The sequence below is a fragment of the Miniopterus schreibersii genome (assembly GCF_964146895.1).
Source record: "Miniopterus schreibersii genome assembly, chromosome: 10".
Classification (NCBI taxonomy): Eukaryota; Metazoa; Chordata; class Mammalia; order Chiroptera; family Miniopteridae; genus Miniopterus; species Miniopterus schreibersii.
Window position 1 is genome coordinate 43,270,872 of NC_138110.1, and position 24,041 is coordinate 43,294,912.

General features: G+C 40.2%; 1 pseudogene across 1 annotated transcript; it reads left to right on the forward strand.

The window, feature by feature from the left end:
* Positions 1 to 22,724: 22,724 nt before the first annotated feature.
* LOC308562506 (cytochrome c oxidase subunit NDUFA4 pseudogene) lies at positions 22,725 to 23,048 on the forward strand (annotated as a pseudogene). The gene has a single exon. The product of its transcript is annotated as a cytochrome c oxidase subunit NDUFA4 pseudogene (transcript).
* The last annotated feature ends 993 nt before the right edge of the window (positions 23,049 to 24,041 follow it).

Consider the following 24,041-nt stretch of genomic DNA (forward strand, 5'->3'; position numbering starts at 1 on the left):
GAACTGCAGTTTTCCAATGTTTAAAGGTATGTTGCAAAGCAAGGCAATTAAGGAAACCACCAAGTGCACTGCATATTAAATTTTAATTGGAAATGGCGATACCAATATAAACTTGTGGCTTTTAAAAATATATTTCCTAGCTCAACATAAGAACCCAAGAGTGTAATGCCTTTGAACTGTATATTTTGAAATAGCTAAAATGGCAAATTTTGTGTTATGTAGAGTTTATCACCATTTTATTTTTTTAATTATTATTTTTTCACTAAAGAGCGTAAGGGTGTAGAAAGGCAGGATTGAGTTTTGTTCGGTATGTGGTTGAGATCAGAAGTCCCTCTGGACTCGGCAACCATGGCCTGAAGGTCATAGTGGAGCAACGTCTGGGTAAATGAGCTCTAGGCCATCCAAGGTACCCCACCTACCTATGTAGGGCTCTCCCAGAAAAGGTCACCAAGCACCACCAGCTTGTGCCCCCCCCCTTCCCCGTGTTCAGTGGCACCTAAACAACCCCTCATCTGCTAGTTCTTTCCCCAAAGGTGTTTGGAAGTTCTGACCTACAAAAACCCTCTGTGTTTAAGCAACAAGCAGGGGTAGAGGGGAGGCTCAAAAAATGCCAGATTTCTTCCTAATAAGAACATTTAGGGGTTAGGCAATCCTTTCGACAATAAGAAACAAGTGTATGCTTTGCCTACGTGACTCGCTTCCCTTCTGATGTTTGATGTTTGAGTTGACGGCTGCAGCCCACACAGTTAGCATCAAATCTGAATGTTTCCTTTAGCATCCATGAACAACAAAAATCACTCAGCTTCATCTTTCCGTTTTTAAGTTGAGTGTGTGTGTGTGTGTGTGTGTGTGTGTGTGTGTGTGTGTGTGTGATCCTGCTACCAAACACCCACCAACGCACATTTACTTGCTGTAAACGCAGATGGAGCAGGAACCAATGAGCAGTAAGAAGATAACTTCAGCCTTAAGCTGGGAAAAATGGCAGAGTCCAGGGAGGAAACCAATCTCTCAGAGCAATTTAATTATAGGTTATTCTTTGAATCTACATTACTTTGAAAGAAAAAGGAAGCACTGATATCTTGTGAAGTAGAATTTGGAATGCTGAGTGGTTTGGCCAAATTAATTGTTTAATCTCCCACTCTCAACATAATTCTGTTGTTTTCTATTTTCTTGCCTCATGTGTCAAAGAAGAATGAATTCCCTCAAAATAAAGAAAGTCACATAAAATATAAGGACAATGCTATAGTAAATATTAATTGAATGTGGCTTTCCTCAAGGTAATTGTGGACAGCTGAAATAAAACTGACTGACAGTGGATAAAGAACATACACAGTCAGGCAAATTTCATCAGTCTCCTGGTTGAATCTGTGTCTTCACAGAAACTCTTGGTAATATACCTTCAGTCACAGAAATAAACTGCTCAGAATGGTACCTTCCAGCATCTAAGAGGTTAGCTCTATCAGGAAATTATTCCTTGCTCATTCGGTTTGCAGCATCTGACAATGCTAGTGACAGGCATGTCATGAGGTGTTAACCACAACTGTGAGAGCTGCCACCAAGTTATTAGTTTCATCTTTTATAGTCTGTCGGCTCCTTCAGGCTGTGTCAGTGGATTAGTCAGTGGATTATCTGAGCAGGCCCCAGACATGCACGCTAGGATGGGACCACTGCCTTGAATTAAAGGTGACAAAATGTCTCCACCAACACCAATCTCCCTCAAAACGGTTTCTTTGACCCATTGGTGTATCTTTTTTTTGAATGTGTTCCCGATGTTGTCTTGTGGCAAATCTTTATCATTGTTCTCTTTGTGATGTTTAGGAAATCAATACTTAAAATATGAATTTGCATGTAATACACACATAATTGGTACCTACCAATTATAATAATATACAAAAAATAAGTGTGAAACATTTGAAGACCTGGAATTCTCAACTCCAAGAAACCTCTGTAAATCTGAAGTTTAGTTTAGAACATGCTATCAGTATTCTGTGTTCTGACAAGCTTTTTCCTACATAAAAGGTGACATGTTTTTTAATAATATGTATCATTTGTCAAGTCATTAGATTGGGTCTGTCCATCAATGTCACCACCATATGATATGGCAAAATGAGTGCTACAAATATACATATACTTTTTTCAACACAGGATTCCAAGTCAGGTCAGAATAATAAGCAGCACCAATGTAACTGAGATTAACAGACTTTCATGAGACTCAATTTACAAGTGATATGCTCACTAGTTCATTTGATGAATCCTTTGCATATCTCCACCTAGTGCTTCCACACTAAGCACCCTAAAAGCAGAAAATATAATGGAGTTTACATCAATAGTTTAACCAACTGAAAAGTATTACTAGAAAGCACTACTTTGGACAGCAGGCACCTAATAAAATTCAGTGCTAGCTTTCAGCTCTTTATGGCTGTATTTAGCATTTCTGGTTATCAATAGTCCATACAACTTCTAGCCCAGAACATCTCCACATGTTCTAGTGAGGGCCATTAGGTTGTATGTACTAATTTTAATATAACTTCTAAATGATTGTCTCTGAGTAAGTAATCTATTAAAACAGAAGTAATGCCCTAAAAGCTAATCCACAAAAACTGTTTACTTTCTTGAGTAAAAGTATCAGGGAGAATAGTACTGACTTAAAATTGGTTCCATTACTCAATTATTAGAAATTTCACCTCAGCACATTCAAGCAATATTTATTGATCCCAGTTCTGTCTGCAGCCATTGCACTCGGCTCAGTGCCGGCCGGGGCAGTCTGTTGTGCCCACATCCCACACGTGTCTCGCACTAGCTGCATGGTCAGAAGACAAGAAGTTCAGGCCCATCCATGCTCACAGACATGACCTTCTTGTTAACCTTGACACTTTCTGCTAACCTATCTCACAGAGGCTATCAGAGATGATAACCTTCTCTGATAGAGTGAGACAGATTAAAAGTCATAGTGACAATAACATAAATGTTTCAACATTATTTCTCTGATGATTAATTTTGTGTCAACATGGCTGAGTCATGTGGCCCAGATATTTGGGCAAACATTATTCTGGATGTTTCTGTCAGAATTTTAGAATAAGATTACGATTTATGTCAGAGAACTTTAAGTGAAGCAGACTGCCTTCCATAATGTGGGTCAACGTCATCCAATCAGTTGAAGGCCTGAATAAAAGAATGATCTCCCCCAGTAAAAAGAAACTCTGCTAGCAGACAGCCTTCAGACTTGAAAAGCAACATCATCTCTTTCTAGGTTTCCAACCTACCAGCTTGCCCTGTAAATTTTGAACTTGTATCTCCTCCACAATTGTGTGAACAAATTCCTTAAAATAAATAAATATATATAACATGTATGTTTATAATATTAAAAATACATACACACACACATCCTACTGGTTCTGTTACTCTAGAGAACCCTGATTAATACAATATCCTAGCCCCTAACCCTTACTCCCAGAAGTTGTCCTGATGAGGTCTGCACAGCTGCTCCCTGAGAACTCAGTGTGATTCCAGATGCAAAAAACCCACAATCTCTAGAATGTCTAAACAAGGGTGAGGTAAGGACAGTCTTTTCTTGGTCCACTCACTCCACCTGCTAAGAGAAATGTACAAGTGCCATGAATTTGATCACTCTGTGGATAATTCCATGGCTTCCCTGCATGTAGCCATAGGTATCAGTTTCCCTCAGAAAAGCAAGAAAAGTTTACACTCAGATGTCAGTCATCTCACTCAACAGGGACATAATGGATGTCTTCCATTTTTTAAATCTTGTTGATCACATAATATTATAGCACAAAATAAATATAAATACAAATTTTTTTAAAATCATTCATCTGAGAACAATGAAAAAAGTCAACACATTAAGTTTTTTAAAGACTAGATACACCCTGGGTGCTGGCTTTAGGACACAAGGCATGAAACTTGCTGGTCTACCAGAACTCTGGGCAAGCCAGGGACGCCACTGGCCCTGGTTCTACCCACAAGGTGTGAATGATGACAAGAGGAAAGCTCTGGAAACCCCGTTGCTTCATTACAGTCAACTTGGGCACAAGAGATTTTTCCAGGTGCTATTTTTGAAACACAAAGGGATAATTTTGCTGACAGAGACAATTTTTTAATGTTTAAAAAAAAATAAGTTTGAAATCATAAAACTTAGAAGAGGAGTACACCCGATATAACCACACCCTCATATTGTCAACTTAGCTGCCGGAAGCCAGCGCCAATGTCTTTACTTGTTACTTTTATAACATTTTACAATTCAGCAAAATATTTTTATACAAATAATTTCCCTTTATCCTTGCCAAAATCCCATGATGCCAAGCAGGTAAATAATATCTTCATTTTACTCTGTCTTGGCGACACTATAGAGGTGTCCGCCCTGCCCTAATCTCCTGCCCTGCTGAGGCCTCCGGGAGGCAAAGCTAAAGCAGGCGAAGCCTGGAGACTGGACAGTGGTGGCTCCCGCAGGCTCTTCCTGGCCGTGCCTGCCATCTTCTGGACATAGGCAGTAACTACACCAGGGCTGGACTTGACCTATGACCAAAAAACATCGCTCCTTTTGTGGAAAACAAGGTAACAAATGCTGTGGTAAGCACATACTTTAACGGATTGTTCCAGTCAAATAAGAATTCTGAGTCTGTTCAGTACTGTTCCTGGAGGAGGCATTGTGGTACCAGTCTCATTAGCATCCTATATAACACCCTCTATCCTGAAGAGCACCTAGCACCACGCTTTCTCATAAGCACTTAATAAATGTTCTAGAGAATCTAAAATCTAGCTGTTCAGACCATGGACCTATAACTAACTTGGAAGAAACTTATCTCAATTGCAAGTTGAGTACCAGAACTCTGCCTACCCGTGGATTAGATCCCAAAAGGCTATTTTTAGATTCAACATTTTATGAGAATTTTAAGCTTGTAGTCTCTAGATATATTTCCACTAAATAAGAGTGTGAATCAGTCCTCTAAAGTTTTAAAACAAGGCACATTATCATTACCTTGCAAACATACGTTCTATAGGCAACTTTTTCTTGTTTTCTTCAGCTCTCTTTTCTGCACTTGCCCTCGTCCAGGCAGTTCCGTTTGCCTCCCTGCCATTCCCCCTCCCACCCATAGCACCTCTCCCTTCCCACTCTGTGGCCAGGAGAGTCGTCTGTGCAGATGGAATCCTCTGGACTCCCTGCCCTCTGACTGCCTGTTGGGTTTGGCCCTTGAGTGGGGGACAAAGATCGTATTAACCCTTTGCGGTCGTTTGTCTACTCTCAGCCACCACAGCAAGGAACCGTATGAATCTTAACTCTATTCATTCATGTATCAGTTCATAATTTCTTAATTCCGACCAGTACGACACCCATGTCCAAATTTAATACGACCGCAAAGGGTTAATATGCTAGGGCTGCTGTGGCCAAGTATTGTTGAGTAGATGGCTTAAACAACAGAAATTTCATTTCTCATAATCTGGAGGCTCAAAGTCTGAGATCAATGTGCTGGTAGGGTTGGTTCCTCCTGAGACTCCTCCCTTTGGCCTGCAGACGGCCACCTTCTCCCTGTGTCCTCACAGGGTCTGGTCTTCCTTCCGTGTGTCTGTGTCCTAATCTCCTCTTCTTATAAACCCCCAATCATACAGGATTAGGATCCACCTCATTGGCCTCATCATAACTTAATTACCACTATAAGGGCTCTATCTCCAAATTCAGTCACATTCTGAAGTGTTGGGAGTTAGGGCTTCAACATAGAAATTTGGCAGCGAGGACATTTCAGCCCATACAATGAGTGAAGCCAACAGTAATACATGCCCTCTCCCCTCCCCTGCCTCTTCTCAGCTCCGACAGGGTGCAGCCCTCTCCCACGGCCACAGCACCTGCAAGCTCTGCCTGAGGACAAAGCTGAAGGAATAGAGAGGCCTGGGAGCAGCCGCCATGGAGCGGTGACTTATAGATGGTGAGATAATTCTGAGGCACTTGTTCTGTTTCCCAGAGTCCCGCGGCAGAAGGGAGCTCCATTCGCCCACAGTGGAAACGTGTGCGATTATACGCCCTTTACCAGCTTCCTTCCCCTCCCTGTCAAAATTCTCCACTCCACTACTGCCATTTCCTGAGATCACCTCCAAAATAAATGACTTGTGATCAAATAAATTCCTTCTCAGAGTCTGCTTCTGGGGAACACGTGCTAAGGCACCCTTTCTCAAATAGACGCAATATAGCTGTTTACCAGCCACAGCACCTGCCCTACTCACCTCCGGGTAATGAATGCCACGCACCCAGCCCCTCTCTAATGTGTAGCAGGTACTCAGTACATACGGCTGAGTCAGAATCAGCCAAGCACACGGCATTCCCCCACAAACCTGAGTTCTACAGGCATTCATTATAGAAAGAGACAGTTTTTATTTTCAGGCATTAGCAGTAACTACAAAAGAACAATGTTTTTCTGAGTTGTTGTTTTTTTCTTTTTAAATAAAGTGCTGAAATACTCCATGGTGCTTTGACTAGTAGAAAAGGGACCAAACACATTAGATCATTTGCCTGGCCTGTTTTTGAACCAAGGGGACAGAAAGAAAACTCATTGCGTATCAAGCTCAGATGGTTAAATTACATTTTCCATATTTGACCTCTCCAGGCTGCATGTGCACAAGCTGACAAAATACAGAGGAAGCGAAGCAAGTTGTCAGGCTGTGCCTGGCTGGATTCCTTATGCTACCTGGGCTGAGTGACCACCACCCAGACTCACCAAGTTAGCTCTGCCCTGGCCCTCAGCATTCAAAACAAAATAATTCACAGGAATTTCAGCTTAGACAATAAACTGTTTAAACACTGTAGATACTCTGAAGGGTTGAAACTCTTCAAGAAATTCAGCATAGCACAGTTTTAAATCTTAGAAGAGAGACAGTAGAATAAAGCAATCAAATGAATCAAAAGCAATTAGGTATCTTCTCAAAGGGGAAAAAGGAAATGGGGAAATAGTGTTATTTTTTATTCTACATCATTTGATTTCAACTAATCATTAATCAAACCATTCTATAGTTGTACAGTTCTGTAAATTTTCAAGGCACTCCTGAATCCATTATCACATTTATTCTGACAACATTTTGCTAAGCATGTCTCAATCCTGTCTGCAAATTGCATACATTATGTAGCAGGCAAATTATATATATTATGTCATTCAGTCTTCCCAATAACCCCATGAGGCATATCCTAATGGACTTCTCATTTTACATGTGAAGAAACTGAGGTTCAACCAGGTTTGATAATATGCCCAAGATCTGACAGCTGGTGAATTGCAGAGCTGCCGTTTAAACCCAACTTGTCTGGCCAAGTGCCTATTTTTACCATAAAAGTACCACTAACTAGGCATATACCCAGGGCCACCTTCTAGCGGTGTCACTTTAATTTCTTAAGGTCTGGTTTTCCATCTGTAAACTGGAGAAGCTGCAGGTGATTTGCTCTAATGTTGCTCCAGTTTTAAAACCCTATGATGTCTCCTAACTGGGGAAGGGTGCAGGAAGCAGAACGACACTAGAGGTTGATGTTATTGTAATTTCAGGAAGTGGTCACCAGGTGGCAGCATTGTACTTCATTTTGACATTGTTCTCCAGGGACATATTTTGCCACCAAGTAACTCTGCCCATGTGCCTATTGTGAAAATAAATATATTTCTCCTAGACGCATTCTGCCTATCACAGAATTTTACAAAATGCAGGGGCAAAGCAATACAACCTCCCCACCCCCAATTATTTTTAAATAATTTGATCTTTCAAATTAAAAAGAGAATGCTTGACAATAGTCATTCCAGAAAGAAGTCAGAACTTCTTTGATTTCTCAACACTTACTTTACCATGTAAAATTGATTTCATCTTAATTCATGTGTAGGGTTGAGTATAGAAATACTTTTACTGCTTAGGAACTTTAGAGACCTTAATCTGGCTTTGCAGTTGGTTGGAGTCAATCAAGAGATTTATAAACAACATGCATCTACATCTTTTTGTTTTTTAATGAATGGTCCCTTCAGAAATATGCCACTTTTCTAATAAAAGTGGTTGGCTTATCATTTCACACTGAGGAGCTTTCTCAGCCTTATGCAGACAAAACTGTGAAAACACTTTTTACTTAACCTGAATTCTCAAACCTCTGTCTTAAACCGCTGATCCAAGACTTTCTACCCAGTATAAAACTTTTTGAATATAGAAAAGAGATCATTTCTTTTACTCAAATACCAGATTTATTCTTTCTATGTTTCCAACTAATTTCAGAACCCAAAACCTCTAGATGTGGGCAATTTCCACATCATAAATAAGAATTTCAGGTCAGCCTCTCACTTTGTAGGTCAGCCTGGAGCACTGAGCAGGTGGGTGGCTGGGGTCCCTGCAGCACCCACCGGATTCTTGTGAAGGTTCACAGGCACTACCCACGCACGGTGACTCAGGAGAAACTGGACCCAAGATTAACACTGCATAAAAAATCCCACTATAAACGAAGGCTCTGTAGTATAGAATTTCTATAATTAGAAGGGAAATAAAACCTTAAAGACTTTCTCTCACTGCAAAATGTCAAGTGACCACACACCAAAAATAACTAACATCTATTAATGACACAAGGAGTATTATGAAGCAAGGAGAGAAAATTTTATTCCATGGAGCAAAGTGTCATGTCACAATCTCAAATTTCATTTCAACGAGGGATTCCCAAGGAAGAAAAAACATAACACTCACACACAAAAATCAAATAGATAAAATTTATAGGGAAGCTATTTAAAGAAGAAATAGTCATTAAAAATACAAATGATAGCAGCCCATTATTTTTAACAGCTCCCATTTGGACCCAAATATACACATTCACACTAGAAAAATTTTGTGTCTACTTTTCACTAGGAAAGAAGGATGCCTGCCCTTTGCATTAAAAATAAAATTTAAAAATTCTCCCTCTGTAGAACTGAAAGAAGCAGGAGGCAAATGAGATCTCAGACTTCCATGACCTCCACAGACCTCTTTGATCCTGTCTTTGGCTTGACCTGACCTACAGGATATATTTTCATGGCCCTTAGCACATCCATGTTTACTTTATTATTACCTTTTCTCCTGGGTTAAAATAACAGAGTTGTTATGTCATTAACCTCATTGTCTGGTTTTCAAAATAAATACCAATTGTCACTCTCTTCTCCTCTCCTTTTTAGAGAAAATATCACATACCCACACCATGACATGACAGTTATTTCAAGCCAACACATTAATTGAATTAGGACAGTCATAACCAAAGTGGGCATGTTGAATCTATAAAGTAGGTAATCAGGCACATAAAACAATTCCTAGAGAACTGCTCGCAGCCTAGATGGGCACCGCCTAGTATAAATTTTTTGTAATGCTTAACTGAACTTCATAGGCTAGGATTACTAATTCAGAATTCCTAATAACTCAAACTACATAAGGATTTCGTTCATTCAATATCTAGTGCTTCTCTGGCACTCTGCTGGGGATTAAGAACAAACTTGTGAGCGAACCCAGTGCCCACTCACATGAAGGTTAGAGGCTATAGTTCGTATATGAAGGAAACATCCAGGAAGCTATGTGCACCTCGGTTTACAGAAAAGAGGTGGGACCACATGATGGATATTTAGGGATTCAAATGGGCAGGGCTAGGCACAGGGACATGAAGTTGAAAAGAATGTGTCAAGAATAGTTCCTAGTTTAAGTTTATCTAATTAAATTGATAATGTAAAATGTAATATAAAAGATGGTGACTCAAGTCATCATGATTTTTAAGATAACTTTTACTTTATTTATAAACATAGAATTATGGTAGAGGGTTTACTCATAATGCCAGGGAACTGACTGCTTCCAGGTTAATGGCATTTCTGAAGTTTAGAAATCTTAACTTGAAAAGAACACAATATTTTAGAAAGACTTTAGCCCATAAGGCAAGGGTACCCCCCAAAATGGGATATAAAGTATAGTAAGAATTAAGTAAATTTTACAGAGCCTTTGTTTAGTACAAATCAATTGAGGAATGTATTGAGTATTTATAATAAATTCTTATCAATTAAAATACTTAATCTTATCTACAAATGAACAAAAGTCATATGATATTCCTAATATTTAATAACATAAACACAATGAATATATGTAACATGATTTTTGCACACACACATAAAATCAGAATTATATTACTTATGCATTTCCTCTTAAAGTGGTAAAGAAAACTGTAAAATATGTATGAAAATTTTGTTTTTCTGAAAACTTTTACTGGCCTGTGGGTAGAAGTGTGGCAAAAAGTCACTCACCATCAGAAGTGATTTTTTAAACGATCCATCAATGTCCTCTGCTTGTTCTAGCCACATCTTCCTTTCCAAATTGTGCTTGTCTATGTACCTGAAATATCTCTTGCTTTGGAGTAAATGACCTTTGTTTCATGTAATTTATGAGATTTTCATAATATTGAACAACTTCTGACAGAGTCATTTTTCATGTGTCTCTTACAAACTCCATCACAGCCTGGATCACATAGCTTGCGCCCCTGGGACACACCCCTGCCCCCATTCCCACAGCCTGGCATGTTACGTTATTGCCAGGCTCCACAGCAGACTGTCCTTCCGCAATTGTAGCAGTGTGACTACAAACCGAACCATCATAACAACAAAATTCTTTCAGAAGTATCCCAGTGTTTGGGCCCCTCCAGTGTTTATTCTCCCAAATAAACAGACTTCTGTGCAGCAACACGTGAGCTCAGCACCGGGAAACGGTCTCTGTCCTCAAAGAGCTCACATCTGAAAATCTAAAACTAACGCATGTAAAACATTGGTAAGCATCCTAGATGTGACCCATGAAGCCCCAGGGCCTTTGAATTTTGATGGTTGTCATATGGGAGGGGTGTTGGGGATAAGTGAAAAGGGGGAAAGGATTTAGATGTACAAATTGCTGGTTATAATAACAGTCACAGGGATGTAAAGTACAGCATAGGGAATATAGTCAATAATAGTGTTAATAACTATGTATAGTGTCAGATGGGTACTGGACTTATTGGGGTGAATCACTCATTAAGTTATATAAATGTCTAATCACTATGTTGTATACCTGAAACTAATATAATACTGTATGTCAACTGTAATTGAAAAATAAAAATTATTTTATAAAAAGAAGTGGGTGATTATGATGTGTCAATCTAGGTTCATCAGTGATGACAAATGCACACTCTGGCGAGCCTATACGTGTGTGGAAGAGGGGGTACATGGGAAATCTCAGTACCTTCCTTTCAATTTTGCTATGAACCTAAAAGTGGTCTAAAAAATAAAGTCTGTTTCTCTCCAGGCACTGGTCCCTCAGACAGCTTGAAATGCTCTCTGCTGCCATGTCTTGCTTTCTGGCGGGAGGCAGTGCCCTGGCCCATCTTCTGCTCCGTTTCCCTGAACATCACAGTGGTGACTCTGTGTATTCTACTTACAGAAACTGAGCCTGCATTTCCCAGGCTTGCCCTGTGTTTTTCTCCTGATGAATAGTGGGTGGATTTGTGAGGAAAGCATTGTTTTTCATTTGCATTCTGTGCAAATGTGCTTGCAGCTAGGCCAACACAAGCAGTTTTAATTGTTTCAAGAGGCTCCAGATGAGCGGGGGTTGTCTAAGAGGAATCTGCCAACTCAAGGGCCAGCCCACTGCTAGCCAGCACCTCAGCAGGTCTGGCAATATTACCCTTGCCAACGGGTGTGCATAGAGACTTGTTTGCATTCCTGGCTTTCAAAGAAGCCAACCCTTTGGTCCAAAGAGCATATCATGTTCTGAAAATGGAATCACATCACCAGCTGTGGCTGTTTTATCAATTTACCCCCTTACACAGGGCTTAGCATAAAGGATGGAGAAGCAATTCACTTTGGCCTCTGTCCCAAAATAAATAGGACACTCAGCACCACATTTATGAACATTTGAATTGAGTGAGAAGGAAAATGCCCTGCTAGGGAAGAAGAGACAATGTTGAAATTTTCAATCCCAATCTGAGAAAGAGTTACTGGCCACAGTTTAGAAGGCTAGACGTTTACGGAGATGGCAGTTCAGCCACATCTTTTCAGGTCACAGCCAACAGGATTCTTACTCAGCAGTGAAAATGCAAAAGCATAAAGAACTGTATTGACAGAAGAAAGGACCAGTTAACTAAACATTCATGCAGCACATCTGACCTTGCTGTGAGGTGCTGCTTCCTACAGGCTTCCATAGCAGTCCAGAGCCTTCGGGTTCCAGACAAGGAGGCTCATAGGCTTTGAGAGATCACAGAGCTTGGCAGAAATCCACAAGCCCAGCAAGCAGATCCCTAGCCCTCAATGCTTGCTGCTCTACCTCCTGCACATTGGCTTGGGGAAGGGGGGGTAGAATATTTCCTCAAGGAGTGGAAAATCCTTGATTTACCAGAGGTCCAGAATTTATCTCTGTCTAAAGGAATGCTTTGGAGGGGAAATAAGAAAAAAGGATAGTGCCCGGCCGGCATGGCTCAGCGGTTGAGCATTGACCTAGGATCCAGGAGATCGAGGTTCCATTCCCAGTCAGGGCACATGCCCGGGTTGCAGGCTCGGTCCCCATTGAGGGCTGTGCAGGAGGCAGCCGATCAATGGCTCTCTCATCATGGATGTTTCTCTCTCTCTCTCCCTCTCCCTTCCTCTCTCTGAAATCAATAAAGATATGTGTGTGTTTTTTAAAAAAAAGGATAGAGAAACAGTTTTATTTCTCCAAAAAACCATCTTCCCTGGTGCGGGCTGCCCTGAGGTAGTACCCTGGTGGTCTCCTTGCAACTATCACTAGCCTTAGTTGCCAATTTGCCAGGCTACGCTACAGATTTCAGGCTTGCTGGCTTCCATGATCATGTGAGCCAATTCCTTAAAAATAAATCTCTCTCCCTCTCCCGTTCTCACTTTCTCTCCTCTCCTTCCCCTCTCTTTCCTTCCCTCTATTGACTGTTTCTCTGGAGAACACTGACTGACACAGGAATTAATTCAATAAAATGGGAAGTGACTAGAAGGGATTTAAAAGCATGTAATTTCATAAAACTAAGAAATTAAGGGAAAAAAACTTTCATAGAACTGACCTGACCAGGGAAGAATTAGGAGGGAGCATTAGTAGAGGGTTTTCCTTACAGAGCATAAGAGAGCCATTAATTCACCGATTGTTTAGGCTCTAAGAATGCAGTTTTGGCATGAGACTGGGGGATATGCCTGCGGCCCAAAATGACAGAAATGAGGAAACATAAGGTCTAGGATTCAGCACTGGGAGCTCATTTAAAACCTGGTATCTGTACAAACAGATCCCACATTTTAAGCTAGATTCAGGATTAAGCTGGATACCACCAAAGAACCACTGACAGATGGCAGCTGCAATGCCCAGCAGAAGCAGTAACGCCTGGTGCAGTGAGTCACCAGGGGTCAGTCTCCTTGTGGTAGCTGACCAGTCCTATAGGTGAGGACTTGGACACCATCTGGGGACTCTCAGAAATCCCTGGAGTAACTTTGCAGGAAGTGTGGAGTCCTGCATGAGCTTTCCTATGTTGCATGTTGTAAACCAATAAAACACAGTTTTCAGAGAGTTTTGTTACTAAACCAAAACCGTAACATTTGGAGGGAAGTAGCTGCTGCAGTAGATTACAAGCTTAAGCACTGTGTTTTACACATTATATAATTCCCATGTGCTTACTATTGAAAACATCAATATCCACAGCAGCTACACCTGAGCTAGTAGCACACAGACCGGCCTGTAATGAGGTTCGCTGTCTTGCAGGGTATTAATAAAGAAAGACCTAAGTAAAAATTATCTTTTTTATTTCATCCAGAAATCCAGCTCCTGAGAATTGGTTTCTTGGTTTAAAACTTAAACAATTTCAAAAACTTCTTAGGCTTAAGCACAAACAACCATTCAGGGCCCCCAAAGAAGCCTTTTTTCTAAGTGAGGACTCATTCTGTCTGCTGTGACTGAGCTCAATTTCACAAACCAGAGCACATTACTCTTAAGTCTGCACTAAAGAATGACAATTTTTTGCAAACACTTTACCTATCAAAGCAGTAAGAGCTTCAGTAAAGAGTACATTTTGGAGTCATTGTTATTTTAAGTCTTCTCCAACCCCATCCAAATTGGGTCATTAAAACCCAGATAAAAATTCTAGAAATGTTTCAAAATATCATTCAAGCACATTGCTACTGACATATACACACAAGCTAATAGCTACATCTATAATATGCAAGACCCCTTTCTTTCCTTTCCTTCTCCCCTTCCTTCCATCCTTCAGTCTTTCCTTGATCTCCTCATGCTCTCACCACACACCTTTCTCACCTCAAATCTTAAATCCCCTCCTGCCCTTGAACATCACTAAAATAGAAATCTGCATCAGTAGATGGTCCATTCCTAAGTCCAGAGCAAAAATATCACCCAGACTATCTACCCCTAGAATAGGTGGAGTTCCAGTGGTTGGGAAGGGGGAGCAAGTGACATGCCACCTCCTGTTTCTGGAACATTGCCTCCCCTGGCATTCTCTGGGTGGCAGTCACAGGGGAATGCCCAAGATTTCATGCAGCAGGAAGTTGTGCCCTTGCTGAAAACAGCATGAACATCTGTGAGCCATCAATCTTTGAGGAGCAGTTGATATTTTGGATCCTCCAGTGGCAGGTATCCAGAAAGAATTACATAAATTCATTCAATTGTTTAAACTATACCAATAACATGCCAGTCATCCTGTCAAATGCTAGGTAAGCACAATAACGAAAAAGATATAGCGGTCCCTGCCCTGAATAAACTTATGGCTTAGTCAGGGCAAAGCCAGTTATTAATAATAGAAAAGAAGCAAAGGGAGGCCTGACATTTAGGCATGTCATTTGGGCAGCTTCACCAGGAAGCTGGCACTTTGCACTCCCCAGGGAACCACCAGCCCATTCCTTGCAGGTCACTGGACAAAGGAGTCCAAAAACGGGAGATAGATGCATGTGTAGTGAAGTTGGGGTGACTAGGGATGGTGACTGTCTGTCACACCTGGGAACAGAGATCATAATCCCCTAAGCGAAGGAATTCTCTTTCTTGTGTGTGACTCGGCTCATGGAGCTCTCTTCTTCCTGTTTCCTTGCATTTGCCCATAAGGCCCATGGCCATGCAGACCCCGCATGCAATGGACTGATGGGCTGTAATGGGAACCACAGCTAAGCTAGCCTGATGCTGGACTGGAGTATGTAGACATGGAGCAGAAGCTCTGGACACGGGCTCTGATGTTAGCCCTGCCAAAGGCAAAATGGGACTTCTTCCTTGGAGGGACTGAGGGAAATGGGACCTTGGAAACTCAGGGATGTAATTCCATGGGAATAAAACTTTCTACAATACCTCATCTTCCTGTGGTATGTCTAAAATTCTGGTTAGAGTTTAATGACCCTTAAAGTATTCTAACTAATCTACTGCATCTTTTTCTTACTTCTAGTATATAGCACCCAGTCAGACAGAGGACAGTCCCATAACATTGGCGGCAAGTGAAAGAGCCCCAGTATATGATTCACAGTCTAAGGGACTGTCAGATTCAACCTAGTCCCCCAGTCCTTTAAAAAGGTAGGATGTATTAGGTATCAGAGATGCCAACCCCAGGGCTTATCCAGAAGGATTATCAGAGAGCCAAAAATAATGTTAGAGTCTCAACATCCACAAATCAAATAAGGAAAGAAAACAGACTAAATGAACTTAAATATTTGTCCTCTAATATTTCAAGTCTGCTTTCTAACATGAGACAAGGCTGAAAAAAAGCTTGCAAAAAAAAAAAAGTCTATAAGAATGTTTAGAAAACATGATATAACCACGAAGTCAACAAGTCCATATCCCACAAATTACAAGGTAACAAGGGAACTAGAAAGTGGATCTACCAAAGCCTTGTAATTTATTGCATACAATCACATTAAATGTAATAAGGTAAGTTGCAAAAAAAGAGAGATCTAATTTCCTCTGAAAGAAAGATGACCTCATAAATCTGCAGTGAAAGAGGAAAAACCTTCCAACATCTCTAAAATGTTCATGTCTTCAGTAATTGAACTACAACTAAGTTAAAAAGCTATCATGGGAGAATAAATTTAGAGCTCTTCTACATTAAGAATCAGTTGATCTACTTCAAAATCAATTTGGTGATGTATATTAAGGTCTTTAAAACTGTGCGTGCCTTTTGACCTGGTAATTCCATTCACAGGACTTTATCCTCAGGAAATATGCTGAATTAGAATACGATAAAAATTTAAACACAAAGACACTCATTTCCCTGAATAATTGGATTTAATCTAGCTGTCCCAACAAGAGAGGTAAGCAAGCTGGTTGGGAAATTAGTACACCCAGCAATATCAAACTTAACCTAACTAATATAGGTCAACTCCCAATGATCTGCCCTGTGGATGAAAGAGGGGCCATGTACTAAATCTGACAAGCTCAGGGGAGGCCTGCATAATGGGTCTTACAAACTCAGAAGCTAAAAAAAACCACACAGGATGGTCTGAACATAAAAATTCCTAACTAAAAGTGAATCATGGTGGGTAGTCACATCCTAGGCCTGTAGCTTTCTTGACAAAGATCAATCTTTACCTTAAGTAAGCCCATCAACTGTCTTCTTGAATCTAAGATAATATACCCTTGAAACGTCAGAGTAATCCCCTCTTTCCGGGCCCCGCAGGGTACAACCCATCACCACAGAGTACAAGACCACAGAGCTCCTCATGGTTATATTGTCCCCCAAATACCATTTCTCTGTGCTGTAAATGTTACTTGTTAACTATCCTGTACTCACCAATGCAAAAGAAGTGTGTGTCTCTGTTTTACTTTTTATACAATCTCAGAGTTTCCCAGGTTTGCTTTCTTCCACTTCTCTAATCTACCACCAGAGGGTTCATGTAACCCTCCTTATAGCTCTTTCTTTGATTTCAATGTATAAAATAAGCTGTAAAATTGCCACTCTCCAGAGCATTTTCTCAATCCATTGAGATTTTACTTCCTGGCCTCAGTCATCAGTTTTGCTCAAATAAACTCATAAAAATTCTCTACAGGTTTGGACGTTTCTTACATTGAGAGGCCTTTTGTAAAGGAGACTCAACACCATCATTCTAATCATCCGAAAGTCCAAGAAATTAACCACTTGTTGCAATCCAAAGGAGTTTAAGGTAGCTCGGACCTTCTTATTGTGACCCTGGAGGAAGCTTTCTTCTCCATATATACAAACACACACCCAGGGAGGAAGTGCAGTACTTAACAAATGAAGGCAAAACATTTGAACTTGGAGTCAACCCTGCCCCACAAATCATCAACACATGGATAACTCATAAACATGGTTTTTGGAAGTTCATGTTCATTATTTAATAGAAAACTAAAAGAAAGTTTTATTTATTTGAAAGGTTAACATGATGGTGGTGGTGTGCAGGCAGGTTAAATAGCCATCTCAGATGAGTGAATAAAGAAAATTTAAACTTATTAGAAGGGGATGGGAATATCCAGAGGGAAGGGCTACACAGTGCTCATCCAAAGGGCATTGGGTCCATGATGGCAGCAAAAATATACTTGGGACAGTGAAAGAAGGAAGAGCATAGAAGATGCAACAGGAGAGCCTAGGCTGGGCTGCTTTAGCTCCCTGAGAAGTCGGAGAGAGTAGGGGGCCTTGGAGAGAGGTTCGGGGCCTAAGTCTAGGACGAGCTGCCACTGCCCATTGCTCCCCTGGTTGCAAGTCTCATGGGGTCCCCTTGGAGGGACAGAGATGGTGCTGGTGATAATATTTAACTTGCCTGTGCTGAGGATTAAACAAAATTATACTTTGAAAATTCTTAGAATAGCAGAAGCTTGGGAAATGTCTTTCACTGTTATGTGTCTGTGATAACTGGAGTCGGTGCTGTGCCTTGCATTGTGCCTCATACTAAGTAGGTCTCAAACAATTCCTGGTTGAAACTTGGGTCTGTATCCCACACCTCAGACCCTCCCCCACTTTTCCACCAGCTTCTTTCTCAGGTTTACCAGGCTCGTTCACTGAGAGGCCTCATCATTTCACACAGTACAGAACCCTCCCATAACAAGCTTCTAAGTTTTCTGAAAGAAGTTTCCTTGATGGTTAACCATCAATCAATAATTAGCAGAGTAATAGTTCCACTACTCAGGAGCAACCTTCTGGACTTGTTACACATAATGTACCTACCCTAAGCTGCCTGGCTTTGAACTGGGTCCCCTCCAGGTTTCAGGCTGTACAGTTTCTCACTAATAAATTCCATTTAAAGCTGGCCTCTCGGTGGCCTCTCTCAGCTCTGGTGTGGATTTAGGGAAGCTTTGTCTTCAGAATTTCACAGGTATCCCAGGTGTGAACCTACTACTATCTATACAAGCGATATTTTCTGTTTTTAACCCAGGTGATATTCAGTATTATATTAATTTTCCTTTTTGTTTGGTGGTGAGAGCACTAGTACATTAAAAGAATCAGAAATTAATCCAAATGTATAAATTAACTTTTCAGAGTGAAGTCTAGAAATGCTACAGGGTTAAATTCAAATTGTGGCATATCATAAACAAAAATATTTAAGTATTTAATGTTTTATCTAAAGCACCAAAAGCCAATGTATAAGTATTATATATCAGATTAAATTAGGCACCATTAATGTTGTTTTATAAAATTGGTAATGAGCAGAAATAAAACTGATATTCCATTTTTTCCTTTAAGAAGAAAAAGAATTGGAAAAGGCAGAACAAAGGTTAAAGGGGAAGGAAGGTTCAGGAAACCAAGACATAAAAGGTAATTGTATCAGGGTAACTTGTTGCTTCAAAGGATTTTAAATATCTAAACCTGAAGAATCGTATCATGAGACTCAAGTATGTGTTTACAGAACCACGGTATCAACAATCTTTAAAAAATCAAAACAAATGAAAAAAGTATCAGGATTAAACTTGGCAAATGTTTCAAGTTTCAAAAAGTAGTCATTACAAATCGATGAACTCGATATAATAACCAGCAATATTTTAGAACAGTTTATTAAAGAGATAGTTTGTGAACATTTTTTTAAAAGCAATCACTGGTTAGCAAGCATATGTTCCCTAAAATTAGGCCATAACAACCACACTTCTTTCTTCCTTTCTTTCTTTCTCTTTCCCTCCCTCCCTCCCTTCCTTCCTCTACTCTTTCTTCTTTCTTTCTCTCCTTTCTCTCTTTCTCCTTTCTCTCTTTCTCCTTTCTCTCTTTCTCCTTTCTTTCTCTCCTTTCTTTCTCTCCTTTCTTTCTCTCCTTTCTTTCTCTCCTTTCTTTCTCTCCTTTCTTTCTCTCCTTTCTTTCTCTCCTTCCTTCCTTCCTTCCTTCCTTCCTTCCTTCCTTCCTTCCTTCCTTCCTTCCTTCCTTCCTTCCTTCCTTCCTTCCTTCCTTCCTTCCTTCCTTTGTAAGAATATTAGCTAGCTGTAATAGATTGGGAATCAAAATGCTTGAGTTTGTGTGGCTATGGGCAAGTCACTTGACCTAGGACTAAATATCCCAAAGTATTTTCCCTACAAGTCACTAATAGCTGTTTGGCTGGAAAGGTTCATGGTGAAATATACTATAAAAATAGTTAAACAAAGATCAATAGGTTTCATGACCAAACTTCTCAGTCTTTAATAAGTCCATGTGCATTTTCAGTTTCTGAGCGTGAGCTATGGTGTGCAGTGTTTCTCAACTTGATTGCACAGAGAGAGGGATTTTTGTTTTGTTTCCAGAGTATCTTACAGACTAGGCTTCTGCAGAACTGTGAGAAATACTATTTTGAAAGTCCCCTTCAGTTCCAGTATTTTATAACCCTACCATGGTTAATTATAAACTATTATAGACAATATAATCACTATTGCTACAAGTAAATCTCATAGTTTAAAAATGTGTCAAATTTCTACCAAATAACACAAAAACAATTAAAATCAAAATACATCATAGTTTTGAACTCTGGAACTTACACATTAAGTTAAAGTGATTCAAAACTCAATCTCAGACTAAACTTTAAGGCAAACTGAGATTCTGTTACGCTTATTTTCCTATTAGATTTTGTTCTAGAAGCTATTAAAGTGAATCTCCTGATGGGCTATAATTCATTAGATTTCAATTGAATGTTAATTCACTTATAAAAAGAAGCAGGAGGACCGGGGGTAGGGAGGTAGAGAGAGATCAGCTCCTCCTCATAATTCAGTTAGGTAACCCTGCATCCTTAATTAGATGAGAGAAACCTTTTAACTTTATCCCATATTTGAAAGGAAACTGAGATATGTTCCAGATGCAGCACAAAAGGAATAATCTTTACCAGGCAGGATCATTCTGCACCTAAAAACACCCTCTAATCACATTTAAATTACTAATATACATTTTAAGTCTTATTAGCAAAATACTTTATAGTATTGATCAAGACCTTCTAAGGCCAATTAATATTTATAATCTGTACTTGTACAGCATATAGATTCTGCATCTACCAATCTCCCTAAGAAACAAAGGGATTCCTCTCCTTCCCACATGCTCCGCCCAGGGCCCTTGACTCTGACCAGGACTTCCAGGGACACCTGCAGCTCCTGGGGCCCTCAGGTTCCTCAGTTAGTCAGCCGAGAGGAGTTTGCCCTGTGTAAACTCCCAACTCCCACATCTCCACTTACGTAGCATTTCAAAAATTTTATAATCACGTTAGTCTAAATCTAATCCTGACAATAATCTGGCAAAAAGACAGGGAGAAGGTTGTCACCCTCCACACTTACAAGTGAGGACACGCAGATACCCAAGAGGAGGGAAGATGTAGGACCTTGTTTCCTGATGAGCCCAGAGTGCTTCCTGCTCCACCACGTGGCTTCACAATAGGCTGTGGTCACAACTTGCAAATCGCAAGGTGCTTTTCTTTAGATTCTGATCTCACCATTTACTTAGGAGGGCTTTGAACAAGGTACTTAACCTCTCTACATCTCAATCTCCCAAACAGAAAGCTGGGCATACTGTGATGCACACTTTATAGAAAGATAAGGATTTGTTTCATGCATGTAAGAAACCAACCATGGATTTCAATACATAATAAATACTAATTCATCAATTTCCTAAAGGTTCTATTAGTTAACTTGTTTCTTCTCCCACAACATATATATTGAGCAGCCACTCTGTGCCAGACAAGCGAGTCTCAGTCACTGCTCTCGTGGATTTCGTAGCTATTTTATTATAATTATTATAAATCATGTGAGCACTTAGATGAAAAGACCTGAAAGCTGAAGGCTAAGGGATAAACCAGAAGCAAGAGTAGTAGCACATTTTCCCTCTAGAGGGAGTGTGAGGCATTTCCTTTTCACCCTGAAGAATTCCTGTGGATCAAGGACAAAAGGAAATGCTCATAGATACATAACTAGATCATGAACCATGGGATGTAGTTTTTAAGAGACTGGGTGTAGCTTTTATGGGTGGTATAGATAGAATTGCATTGGAGAAATATTTTATTTACTTGGAATTCTTTTCTCCACGGACCAACCTTTTGATGGTTCTCACCTTCTCATACACATGATATGAAAAGACCTTGCCAAGGTTTACCCCTACCCTTGAAAGCCAAGAAAGAATGAAAGAGGGCTTAAGCGCACACGCACACACACACACACACACACACAAACAGCAAGTGTACAGCAGGATACTTAGCCTTCTACTGGTCTAGGTAAAAAAATGTTTATCCTGCCTGTTTCACCAAGTTAAGGACCCACATAGTGGTCTTGGCACTGATGTCTAGCAAGTATGAAGGATGCACTTGCCTCAAGAGCTTTCCATTCATTTAGTTCTTGGGATCCCCACAGGACTGAATTTAACGGCACCAACATTTGGACACCAATCAAGCACCAACACGACCAATAATAAGTGGAACTGGCTTAATGAACCTCTCTCTCAGAAATAATGAAAACAAGCAACAGAAAGATAAATTCATTTGCTTAAGGTCACAGATCTAATTACTTTTGAACAAATAGCAGAGTGATTTATCATAGTTCAATAATCATATTATTTCAACATAAACTCTAATTTTTAATAATTTTTAATTTAATAAAAATAAAATAAGTTCAAACAAATTAGGATATTAAGCTACCCCCAAAGAAAAACTATTTTACAAAGATGATAGAGCGTATTTTTGCTGTGTGGGGGTTTTGTTATGTTTTGTTTTTCTAAAATAATAGCAAGATTCTGAGTTTTCACTCAATTCAAAGGAAAGACTTCTCTTTGGAAGTCTGGCAAGTTTTCAGGAAATCAGGTCCTATGTCTTTGGACCACGTCTAACTCTCCTGATGCCACAGGGCTCCAGTCTCTGAACAAGAGTGAAAGTGAAAGTACCTACTTACATGCAAATTATTTCTGTTTAATATTTATGTGAATTGTTGTTACAAAATAGGACTACTTTTTATTTAGAACCAGGACAAAAAAAGGAACTGATTTCACATGTTTGGACTGAGGATACCAATGCACCCTCACACGCACAGATGCAGGGGTGTTCATGTGGACAGGCACATATGTGCACATTTCCACATTGAGCATAAAACTTGCTCCTTTCCTGATTCATTTTAGCCTTCTGTCTTTTTCCTCTCTTTCTCATCTCCTCTCCTTTCATAGTTAGATTAAAAAGTGTTAAGAGGTGGTGATGAGCCCTGGCCAGTGTGACTCAGTGGTTAGAGCATCAGCCCATGTACTGAAGAGTCGCGAGTTTGACTCCCAGTCAAGAGCACGTACCTGGGTCCTCGTGCACTGAGCACCTGCTGCCCAGGGGTGCAGTCTTGTTTTTCTGTGCGTCCAGACCCTCTGCCGCAACCATGCTCCGCCAGATCCTCGGTCAGGCCAAGAAGCATCCAAGCTTGATCTCCCTCTTTGTATTTACTGGAGCAGGAGGTACTGGGGCAGTGCTGTATGTCACGCGCCTGGCACTGTTCAATCCAGATGTCTGTTGGGACAGAAAGAATGACCCAGAACTCTGGAACAAACTGGGTCCCAATGAACAATACACGTTCTGCTCCGTGAATGTAGATTACAGCAAGCTGAAGAAGGAACGTCCAGACTTCTAAATGAAATGTGTCACTATAAAGCTGCTTAGAATGAAGGTCTTCCAGAAGCCATCCGCACAATTTTCCACTTAACCACAAAATATTTCCCCCCCAAATGCACGAAATCATGTTGCTGTATTGTGTTGGGGCTTACACTGATTAATAAATATTTGAAACTTGGGGGGGAAAAAGAGCACATACCTGGGTTGCAGGTTTGATCCCCAGCCCAGTTGGGAATGTGCAGGAGGCAACTAATCGTGTCTCTTTCACGTTGATGTTTCTCTCTCTTTCTCTCTCCCTCCCTCCCTGTCTTTCACTCTCTGTAAAAATCAATGGAAAAAGTATTGTCAGGTGAGGATTAACAAAACAAAACCAAAAAAAAAAGGAGAGAGAGAGATGGTGATGAGGCAGAAGCTTGGAAGAGGTAGAAAAGAGAATTTTGTAGATGGATACAGAAATATTTGCAGAAAGTTGGACAAAAATGACGAGATGAAAAGAGTTGTGAACTCTGAGGTGGATTCCTTTTTTACCCACCTCACACATAATTTTAAGGGACTATAGTCCTATCTAGCTTCCTCACTGAGGACCAGTGTACATCAGAAAGCACCTCAGCAGGCTAAGTGCTCAATCTTGCCTCCACTGGTATGGTTCTAAAGAAATTGAAAGTGAAAATCGAGCTCTTGTTCTCATATTTGATCCCAATATCATAAATGTGACCTGTAGTTGGTATGATATCACTAGTGCCAACATGTCTAGATTAATAATTCATAGAATCAGAGGATTTCTGCTTCTCAGAAGGATATAGCCCAACCCTCCCACTGCAGCAACTAGAAGAAAGAGTGGAAATAACTTAACATTCAAAAAAAAGAAAACAATTCAATTAAAAAGGGATCAGAGGACCTGAAAAGACATTTCTCCAAAGAAGACATACAGATTACCAACAAACATATGAAAATATGTTCAACATCACTAATCATCAGATGAATACAAATCAAAGCCACAATGAGATCACATGTCACACCTGTCAGAATGGCTGTCATCGGGAAATCAACAAACAATAA